This window comes from Schistocerca serialis, chromosome 3, assembly GCF_023864345.2.
Source record: "Schistocerca serialis cubense isolate TAMUIC-IGC-003099 chromosome 3, iqSchSeri2.2, whole genome shotgun sequence".
NCBI classification, from domain to species: domain Eukaryota; kingdom Metazoa; phylum Arthropoda; class Insecta; order Orthoptera; family Acrididae; genus Schistocerca; species Schistocerca serialis.
In genome coordinates, this window is record NC_064640.1 from 545,255,443 (window position 1) to 545,267,572 (window position 12,130).

Here is a 12,130-nt window from a genome sequence, read left to right on the forward strand (position 1 = left end):
CACAATACTCTCTAACGATATTTCCCTTTACTGCGTCTCCAACCGTCTTTTTTCTTTGTTCTCACTAGTGAGATTCGAACGGAACTGACTTACCTTTCGATCTAGAAATAGTTGTCTCAATGTACTCTGCTCTTCTGCAAGTTACAAATATTACATTTTATGTTCGGAAATAGAAGAAACGCTCATTCCTACATGCTCCTCTACAATTGGTAACATGTGGATCCTTGGGAATCCATGTTGTCATAAATGAAAGGAGACTGGACATGTATTTCAGAGGCCCACCCCATTAAAGAACAAATCTTGTAGAAGTACATAAGTTCTGCAATTCCAGCTGCTGGATTCCTAGTTGTGCAATTTGAAGATGAGAGTGAGACATTGGGGCAGCCTACACTCTTTGTTGTTCAACATTTACACTGAGCAAGTAGTAAAGCATACAAAGATAAAGTTGTAAATATCAGGGAGAAGCAATAAACATTTTGAAGTTTACCGGTGACACTGCAACTCTGTCAAAGACAGTAAAGAACTTGGAATAACAGTTGAATGGAATAGATAGTGCCTTGGACAGGGATTATAAGATAACCCTCAATGGAACTAAATAAAACGTAATGGAACGTTTTCAGATTAAACCTAGTAGTACCAACGGATTTTCACTAACGTGTACTACAAAAGGAGGGGGCGTAATATATGACAAACACAAAGATATACGGATTTCGTTAATTTTCGTTGTCTTTATCGCACAACATGCTGTTTAAAGATATATTTATATGTAAGAAGAGCCCTAAATCTGAAAATATGAATATGACACATGTTCTGAATATTCACATCTCATATAAGACCCAACTTTTTGCTTTACAAAAAATTTGAAACAATTAAGGCATCTGGTAGAAGAAATCATTAAAAATCACAAATATATTTTTTTCTTAATTTTAAAATATAATGTACATGATTCCAGAATGAGATTTTTACCCTGCAGCGGAGTGTGCGCAGATATGAAACTTCCTGGCAGATTAAAACTGTGTGCCCGACCGAGACTCGAACACGGGACCTTTGCCTTTCGCGGGTAAGTGCTCTACCATCTGAGCTACCGAAGCACGAATCACTCCGCTGCAGAGTGAAATCTCGATCTGGAAACATCCCCCAGGCTGTGGCTATGCCATGTCTCCGCAATATCCTTTCTTTCAGGAGTGCTAGTTCTGCAAGTTTCACAGGAGAGCTTCTGTTAAGTTTGGAAGGTAGGAGACAAGATACTGGCAGAAGTAAAGCGGACATGAGTCGTGCTTCGGTTGCTCAGATGGTAGAGCACTTGCCCGCGAAAGGCAAAGGTCCCGAGTGCGAGTCTCGGTCGGGCACACAGTTTTAATCTGTCAGGAAGTTTTATAATGTACATGACTAGATTACAGTGTTCTGAAAAGGTAGGCATACAGCTCCCCATCCCCTTTGCATTGTGAGGGTTAAATCTGGTAGTGTTAAGGGAATCTGATTACGAAATGACACATTAAAAGGACTATTTTGCAGCAAAATATCTGATGATGGCCGAAGGAGAGAGGATATAAAATGAACACTGACTATAACAAGAAAAGTATTAATGAAAAAGAGGGATTTGCGAGAATAGAATATAAATTTAAGTTTCGGAAATATTTATTGATGGTATTTGTATGGTTTCTGTTGTGTCACCGCCAGACACCACACTTGCTAGGTGGTAGTTTTAAATCGGCCGCGGTCCATTAGTACATGTCGGACCCGCGTGTCGCCACTGTGTGATCGCAGACCGAGCGCCACCACAAGGCAGGTCTCGAGATACGGAATAGCACTCGCCCCAGTTGTACGGACGACTTTGCTAGTAACTACACTGACGAAGCCTCGCTCCTTTGCCGAGCAGATAGTTAGAACAGCCTTCAGCTAAGTCCATGGCTACGACCTAGCAAGGCGCCATTAGCCTTACATAGCAATTGATACTTATCGTATAAAGCATGTCTCATCAAGAACGATGTATACAACAAGGATGGATTAAAGTTAAGTATTCCAAAAGCTACATACTTTTCTTTATAGCATTCATTACGTATCCTGTTTCAGACCTCACGCCATCCTTCGTGTGTTTATAGCGTGCATTGTGGTCCCCTCAAATCACACTGTGTCGGCACTTCTGTCGACACATCAGTTCCAAGATGCTACTCTAGGCGGGTTCTCGCGTCCGTCGGCCGTCGTAAATTAATATGTTATTTACCACAAAAATTTGTTGGTGATTTTATTGTTGTTGACTTACGTGGTGGGCTTTAATGGAAAGGATATTTCCTTTGGTTTTGATTTACAATAAAATACTTCTGTGAAGTTATCTTTTTTAACAATATTAATCTTCAGTATAAATCATTTGTTACGTTAATGAACGTTAGACTCGCTGAGTCTTAAAACATGAGCATGTAAGATGAACAATCGAATAAACTTTTCATATTAATTTCCTCCGCTACTCAGTTCACTTTAAAGCAAAAAATCTTTAGTTAATAATCACAATTGCGGCTCACACACGCACGACAGTATTTTTTCTTACCTCCGTTAACCATTGCATTTTAGTCGGAGTCCTGGCTCTGGCCCTCGGCTGTTGTACTGAAAATAAGAATCTTAAAGCTTCGTATTTTCTGCAGCGTCGGTCGGCTGTGGACAATAATGTATATTTTGTCAATAGCGGGCGAGTTTTTCGCTTCCGCAAAAATGTTATTAGTTACTATCGCCACGTAATGACGTCGATGGCTTCATCGGTCGCTGCGATTGTTGCACTGTAAATTACTCGAATGCAGGCTCATTTAAGGAAGGCGGACATGAAATCGGGATCACCTCTTACTAATTAAAAGCGAACAATAATATGAAATCAATATATTATTTGCTTAATTAGTACAAATATGCTTACATTTGCCAGCACTTGCAAGATGTCCATCAACACGCAACCAAAACAAGAGAAGAAGTGAAGACCACAAAAAATTAACAAAAGATAACAAAAGAGCGTATCTTGTCGTCTCCTTAGATCATTTCCTTGCCATCAAAACATACACAGAGAAATGATTATAATTTGGGTTCATGATAAAAATGTATATTATTTAATTTTTAAATGTCTCTCCTTATAAATACTGTTTTTAAGTCTTTTCATATTATTTCACTGGGAACGCTATAGGGTATAAAAATGAATGTGCGCAGTGGAAAATACTGAACGCGAAAATGAAGATTGGGCTCCTGAATCAGATCTTAGGATCTCTTAACGGTGATATTGTTTCCTCCTTGTTGCTCTTTAACATATAAATTACAACATAAAATAAATGATTGCGTAAGGGAACTAGTAACTATTAAATATTAATGTTGTTTCTGCTTGTACATTTATTGTACATTAAAAGTTCTTTATACATTGCAAATGTTTATATGTCGATGTGCAATGAACGTAAAGAGATACAAATGAATTTCCTGACTAATATTATTGATCAACTGCTCAAATGTGCCCCTTCTGGTGGCAACGTGTTCTAATATAAATAACACGAGATGACTGATATCATCTACATCCCAAACACTAGAAGACACTACTTTCAAAGATGACCTCCAGTGGTGTGAAACGTCAGTGGAAATGAAACTTACATGATCACAGCTGTTTAGCTTTATAGCCTTAATAATTCGAAGGAATTAGCAATATCACCGTATGTACTTCTTCCAGTGCGTCGGAGTGATGGTTCTCGTGCACGTCTGCGATGATCGAAGAACTCCAGCCACAAAATAAAAAACTCGTTCAAACACTAGGATGGCAGAAGGCGGTCTTCTGACTAGTTTAATCTAATACTATCTTCTCATCTCTGTATTCTACTGATAAGAAACGCGAACTCCCATTCACAAACGGAATTTAGATGTCTCAACGTGAGTATAGACAGAAGAAGTGCTTTCAATCACAGAACGTTGCGTACTCAACGACGACTCCGTACCCGGAGGCGAAGTCCAGAAAAGTGTAAGTTAGCAACGCCTTCGCTCACCTAAAGCACCTTCCCAGTGCCTTGCGGCACTATATCATGCAAATTAAAGCTTAGTGATTTTGCCGCATTTGTCGTATCATGTTAAACGAACCATGCGACAGTATTTCGCTGGTGACACCTTCCCCGAGCTTGAACATCATCCCCTGAGTCCCTCCGCGCGTCATCGGATGCCGGTTTCGGCATGATGCTTGATGAGAAAGTCTAGCCCTGGGATTGCACAGCATCCTTCGCTTGCATCACGCATTACACTTTTGTCAATCTCCTTATCCACTGGCACAAGCCTTGTCGGACTGATCATAAACCTTACAAACACATTTCCTCTTTCTTCTCCTCCCACCTTCTGAGGAGGCAGGGCTGTCACAATGGTGGCGAATCTCCGTCCTTAGGAAACATTAAATGTGTCTGCAACTTTTTAGTGCCCAAAACATCTTCAATACAACCAGCGTTATTGATAGCATTCTGTGTCACCTCCTAAGTATCTACAATAAAATTACTGCCGGCAGTTGCACTCTGCAAGACACAAAAATCATCGTCACATGCACATCCCAGCACATCTGGTCCAGGCCGCAGAAATTCGCAACCTCTCCACCACGGTATACCTCACTAATTATGCAAACAACAAACGAGGAGAACAAAACAGTACGACGAAAAGGATACTTAATCTAATTCTCTCCTAACACTTACTGTATCTTAACTTCTCCACTTAAGCGGCTACTCATGACTACTACTTTAAGCGCTTAAACGCAGTGAGCCACATTTATTGCTCAAAATGAAATACATTGCCCGTTGAAAACTGCGAAAACTACCACAAAACTCCGACTTCTCGACAAAACTCATCTTCCCCTCCTGAAAAGCTACGCATGGTTAACACCTTACACACTTCCAGACAATGAGCCACACCCATTCATGACAGCCAAAAATAATATTCATATTTACACATCCTTAGAACACAGTCTGAGTTTACTTGCCACATGTCACACATGGAAGCAGAATTGAAAAGCTGCTAAGCGGTGAAATGGCTCGACGAGATGGTCGCATGAGAAAAAAAACTCCCACTCACCCACTGCACGCTGATGTGTGTCGACGAAACTGCAACACTGAGGTAGTCAAGAGTCATCGTCTCCAGGGAGAGTGGCCGGTAAGGTTCCCCTGTCACTGAAATTTAGACATAACACACACTTCTGACATCAAAATGTAGAGGTCCAGGACGGATAACCTCTACACGCGGAGGTCTGAGTTGAGGTGGTGGATTTTTGTCGGGATGATGAACGATGGCTGCTCACAAAAACTTCACTATTAGTCATACATTTTACTGAAGAACAAACGAGAACATTCTGTGGTGCAAGTCCTCCATAGTGTGTGCTGAAGACATCGAGTGTTAAGGAACTGACTCAACAGGTGGGCATGACCTCAAACCGTAGCGGTCACGCAGTTCCAGACTGAAGCCCTTTGAACCGCACAGCCACACCGGCCAGCATAAAAGATCTGATAAATTACTAATCAATATTTGGATCACACCAGTGTCAGGCGGGCACCATGTAAGCAGTTTTGCATTTCTTTCACGAATAGCTGATCACAAAACTGAAAGGTGTTATTTTAAATATACTTAAATATATTCATTATTCTTAAGAGCTAACAAGATAAATTCAAAGATAGCAAAAGCTGAAGAACAAAGGACGATACGAAACAGGAAGCTTCTCCTAGTTGATGGCAGAAAAAAATGTGAAGGCTTCTCTGTCCTATATCATCATAGAAAGTATTACATGTAGTTATTAACATTTGTGGACTCTATGCTACACACACATTTCATTAACATAACGAAATAAAAATATCCTGGTGTCTTACGTTTGTCTAAGGTACATTTGACTACGATACTGGCTGTTAAATGAGTACTTATTCATGTCCTGTACAACAAAATTGCAAGATTGGTGCAAACAAGAAAAAACAATAAATTATTGGACATGTTTTAAGTAAAGAGTTTGACAAATCATTTGCAATGGCACGGGAGATATGTGTAGAAGATACACTAACTAAAAGTTTGGGAGGTATCAATGTTCTGCGGATAAGAGGTTAAGTCAGTTCAGTGATGTGTCTGCCTGTGGGAATTGATGCAGCCACTGCTGGAGTGACGTCGCAGTTTTCTTCTATGATGTCAATCGGTCGTTGACAATAGGCTGAGTATTGGCTCTGGTTGAGCACTTCGCAGCAGAGGTGGGCACTGAGGCGCGGCCCCATCCAGGACCATAGGCATGACAGCCATGCGAGCGTTGCCTCGCACTGCCAGTTCAGGTGGAGCAGTCGCATCGAGATCCGACGGGCCGCACAGTGCAGAGTGGTGCGGCCGCACTCGACCACAGTAGTCTTGGGCCGAGCGAGTCCTTGATGTCACCCCTAGAGCCGAGCAGAGCTGTAGCGAAAGCACCTGTATGTCACGGGCTCAGCAGAGTTGGGCATGGAGATGAAGCCCACGGGCCGCGATCTCACTGCTCCGCACTGAGCGAGACCGTGACGTCACTGCAACAGTCCCTTGCGCAATCACTGGTGTGCTGTCGCCTACGGGCTGTTGGTAGCACTGACTGCAGTTGTGAGCTATGGGCTACAAGTGGTGGGTAGAGCTATGAAACTGATATGCTGTGATAGTCTAAGTTTCATTTCCACTGAGGTTGCACACCACTATAGATCATCTTTGAAAGTAGTGTCTTCTAGTGTTTGGGACGTAGATGATAATAGTCATCTCGCGTTATTCATATGAGATCACGTAGCCATAAAAAGCCGCACATTTGGGCACTTTATCAATAATATTAGTCAGGAAATTCCTTTGTATCTCTTTGTGTCCATTGCACATCGACATATAAACATTTTATAATATATAAAGGGGTTTTAATCTACAATAAATGTATAAGCAGAAACAACATTAATATTTAGTTGTTACTAGTTCCCTTAATCAATCATTCATTTTTATGTTTCAATTTATATGTTAAAGAGCAAGAAGGAGGAAATAATATCACCATTAAGAAATCCTAAGATCTCCTTCAGAGGGTAGTAAGACTGAGCCAAATCTTTAGATTTGCGTTCAGTATTTTCCGTTGCGCACATTCATTTTTACACCCACCTAGAGCAGCATCTTGGAAACCATACAAATACCATCCAGTATTACTTCCTAACACTTAAATTTATATTCGATGTTAGCAAATACCTCTTTTTATTAATACATTTCGTGCTATAGTCAGTCTTCATTTTTATCCTCTCCATTTCGGTCATCATCACTTAGCTTGCTGCCCTATAATCCTTTTAGTGTCTTATATTGTAATCAGATTCCCTTAATACTACCTGATTTAACCCTCACAATGCCAAGGGAGAGGGAAGGGGTTCTTTGTGCCTACCCTCTCAGAATACTTAATCTAGTCATGTACATTATATTTTAAAATTTTGATAAAAATATATTTGTGATTTTTAATGATTTCTTCTACCAGATTACGTTGTTGTTTTTAATTTTTCACTAATACTTAGCTCAAAAATTTAGGTCTAGTCAGTGGATGTGAGTTTTCAGGACGGGTGTCATATTCATGGTTCCAGGTATAGGACCCTTCTTACACACAAATATATCTTTAAAAGTTATGTTGTGCGTAAAAGACAACGAAAATTATCGATATCCTTATATCTTTGTGTTGGTCATATATTACGCCCTCCTTTTGTAGTACACGTTATGGAAAATCCGTTGGTACTGCTATGTTTAATTCTAAAATATTCCATTACTTTTCATTTAGTTCCATTGAGGGTTATCTTATAATCCCCTTTCCTGGGCACTATCTATTCCATTCAACTGTTATTCCAAGTTCTTTACTGTTTCTGACAGAATAGCATTGTCATGGGTAAACTTCAAAATGTTTATTACGTCTCCCTTATATTTAATCCTGTTTACAAATTTATCCATCTATACTTTACTGCTTTTTCAGTGTAGATGTTGAATGCCACCGAGTGTCGGCTACCGGACTGTGTCACTCTCATCTCCAAATTGCATAACTAGAAATCCAACAGATGGAGTAGTAGAAATTATGTGCTTCAACAAGTTTTGTTCTTTGATGGGGTGGGACTGTGAAATACATGTCCAGTCTCATTACTCCTCACTTCTATCTACCAAACGAAAGCAAAATTCATACTTCATTGCGTACACGGCAAAAATTCAGACTTTGATTTAGGACAACATGAACTCCCAAGGATCCAAATGTTACCAGTATTTCAGAAACATGTAGGAATGAGCGTCTCTAATATTTCTGATTATTCAATGTTATTTTTGTAAGTTCCAGAAGAGTAGAGTACATTGAGTTAACTATTTCTAGATCGAAAGGTAAGCGAGTTCCGTTCTAACCCACTAGCGAGTACAAATAGAAAAGACGGTTGGAGATGCAGTAATGGGAAATGTCGTTAGAGTGCTTTGTGGGATTGGAGAAGTATGAGGAAGGAAAACTATTGTATCCTTTTCGTGACTTTACGCCTCTTATCTTCAGATATCATTTTTAAATGACGAATGGTGGGCAGAGGAAAGTCGCTACCTCACAGTATCTCCGGGCAATTAGCTTTTAATCTTAGTATAATTTGAAGCGTTCACGTAAAAGTCAAATTTCAGAAGCTTCTCTGTCCTAGGGCGCCTGACTCAAATGCGTTAACATTGTCATTGTCCATGTCAACAGAATGAGCAGTGTGGCTGATGTCTCCAGTTCTAATTGCTTGGACGCCGCTTGCAAGAGCTACAAAAACCCTTATCTTATTTAAAGCATAAAATAAACGATTACGTATAAGAATTACAGTAATGGAATAGCAAACATACCGTGAAAAGTTCTTTCATCAGCGTGATATCAGTTCCTTCATATCGAAGTATTTCTCCCTTCTCAGAGAGCTTCTCGCACAAAGATATTCTAGCATTGTCAGCTGCTTATTCCACCGACTATCGTCAGACTTGCTCATTTATCTAACAAGAGCATTGAGAAGACCACTTTTCTTTACGTAAGTACCGCGTTGTTTCGCCGCAATCAAAAGACCATGAACGTATGGACAATTGACGCATATATACTTCGCATTATAATTATTTCGTAGCCCTGTATTTGACTTATGGCAGGAACAATTCAATATATCGCGCATTGCAACGACAATGTTTGTATCTTGATCAGTCGTGTGCTGCATGTCTTTCAAAGTACTGTGAGGATACCAAGAGACATAAATCGTCGATACATTTCTCTTAGAATGTTACCGCCCCTTTTTGGTTCATCTGGAAACTGAGTTGTGAACAAAATGCGAGATCTGAGAGTCCAGTCAATGAAACAGGAGACAGTACATGTCAGATAATTGTTTCTTCTCGCGCTGGATGTCTACATTTCTGTAGTTGCTGAGTATTCACCTTCTGTTATATGAGCAATTACCTCAGGCATAAATATAGGTCGTAGGCTTTTGGCACTTTTTGCCATGTACCTCGACACAGTTGTGGGGTTAGATATTATGGCCTTTAAAATGTCCACTAACGTATGAACAAGATCCCTAAGACCTTCATCTCTCATAGTTCCATACGACCTTATGTCTCGTGCACACATAGCCACACTTTTATCGACAGTTATCTCCTGAGCAAGTTTAGGAAGTCGTTTCTGCTCCACATAAGACCCTTGTTTATTATACACGCATGGATGGCGACAAATGTGCGTAGTACCACTTGGGCCTTCAGCATGAGAGTAAATTCCATTGAACAGCGAACAGCAAACCAAATGAACGCTTATCCTAACGTCATCCACAATACGCTTTAACAGAGTCCGAACTGATCTTTTAAGATTCGATTAACACTGTGTGGGTGTCTGCTCACCACTGATTAGTTTTTCTTTTACATCCCTTTTTCTTGAAATGTGCTTCTTCTTCTGCAAGCCATTTTTAGTTTCCACCCTCATTTTTGAATAGCCGAAGCAATTAGCAATATCACCGAATGTACTGCGTCCCGTGTGTCGCAGTGATGGTTCTCGTGCACGTCTGCGACGATGGAAGAACTCCAGCCCCAAAATAAAAAACTCATTAAACACTAGGATGGCGGAAGGTGGTCCTCTGATTAGTACAATCTATTACTATCTTCTCCCCTCTGTATTCTACAGACAAGAAACGCGAACTCCCAGCCGCAAAGACGGAATTCAGATAACGTTTCAACGTGAACATAGACAGGAGAAGTGCTCTCAATCACAGAACGCTGAGTACCTAACGACGATTCCCTACCCGGAGGCGAGGTCCAGAATCGTATAAATTAGCAACACCTTCGGTCACATAAAGGAATTTCCCAGTGCCTTGTGCCCATATATCACGCAAATTAAGCTTTAGTGATTTTGCCCACATTTGTCGTATCATGATAAACGAACCCTGCGACAGTATTTCATTGGAGACAGCTTCCCCGAGCTTGAACATTATCCCCCTGGGTTCCACAGCGAGTCAACGAAAGTCAGTTTCGGCATGATGCTTGATGAGAAAATCTAGCCCTAGGATTGCACAGCAGCCTTCGCCTGCATCACGCATTGCACTGCAAGTGTTGTCACTTTAGTCAATCTCCTGATCCACTGGCACAAGCCTTGTCGGCCCCATCATAAACCTTACAAACACATTCCACTTTCTTCTTCTCCCACCTTCTGAGGAGGCAGTGCCGTCACAGATGGTGCCGAATGTTCGGCCTTCGGAAATACTAAATGCGTCAGGTACCATTTCAGTACCCAAAACATCTGCAATTCAATCAGCCTTATTGATAGCTTTCTGTGTCAAATCCAAAACGATTTAGAAAAAATATCTGAACTGTGCGAAAAGTGGCAGTTGACGCTAAATAACGAAAAGTGTTAGGTCATCCACATGAGTGCTAAAAGGAACTCTTTAAACTTCGATTGCACGATAAATCAGTCTAATGTACAAGTCGTATATTCAAATAAATACCTAGTTATTAACAATTACGAACAACTTGAATTGGAAAGAACACATAGAAAATGTTGTGGAGAAGGCTAAAGAAAGGCTGCGTTTTATTGGCACGACACTTAGAAAAAGTAACAAACGTACTAAGGAGGACAACGCTACAAGACGACACTATGCTTGTCCGACCTCTTTCTGAATACTGCTGAGCAGTGTTGGATCCTTACCAGATAGGAGTGACGGAGTACAACGAAAAAGTTCAAATATAGGCCGCAAGTTTTGTCTTATCACAAAATATGGGAGAGAGTGTCACAGAAATGATACAGGATTTGGGCTGGAAATTATTAAAAGAAAGGCGTTTTTCGTTGCGATGGAATCTTCACACACAGTTCCAATCACCAAATTTCTCCTCCCAATGCGAAAATATATTGTTCACACTGACCTACATAGGGAGGAAAGATCACCTCCATAAAATAAGGGAAATCATAGCTCGTACGGAAAGATATAGGTGTTCATTCTTTTCGTGCGCTATACGAAATTGGAATAATGGGGAATTGTGAAGGTGGTTCGATCAACCCTCTGCCAGGCATTTAAATGTGATTTGCTGAGTATCCTTCTAGATGTAGATGTACATGTGGAGGTTTGAGTTGGGGGGGATGGGACTGTTGTCGGGATGATGATAAGTGGCTGCTCGTAAAAACTTCACCACTAGTCATACTTTTTGCTGAAGAACAAACTACAACATTCTGTGGTGCAACATCCTCCATAACGTGTGCTGAAGACAGCGAGTGTTAAGGAACTGATGCAACACATGGCCATGATCACAAGCGACTGCCTTCTATGGCGCAAGGCTGTTTGCATCTGGTAGTTGGCCCGAAGGTGGTCCAATGGCTGGAAGATGCTAAGCCACAGCATTGATCTTAAAACCAGAAGCAGGGGCCCACAGTTAGCGGAGACCAAACCCCATGGTGGCTGCTTGTAGCATCATGTCGCCTCGAGGAAGGGTATACATCTCTCCTCGTGTAGCTACCAGACTGAAACACCTTTGACTGAAAATAACTGTAATTTATGTTGGGAGAGAGCGTTCTTACTTTGCATATCACAGCTCGCAGTCATGTAGACCATAAGAAGTAAGTGGCCTACAAACTCCTTTCTGCTGTGTCTTCGTTATGGCAGTGCCAGCACCTGTCTTGGAGCACAATGTGGAAATC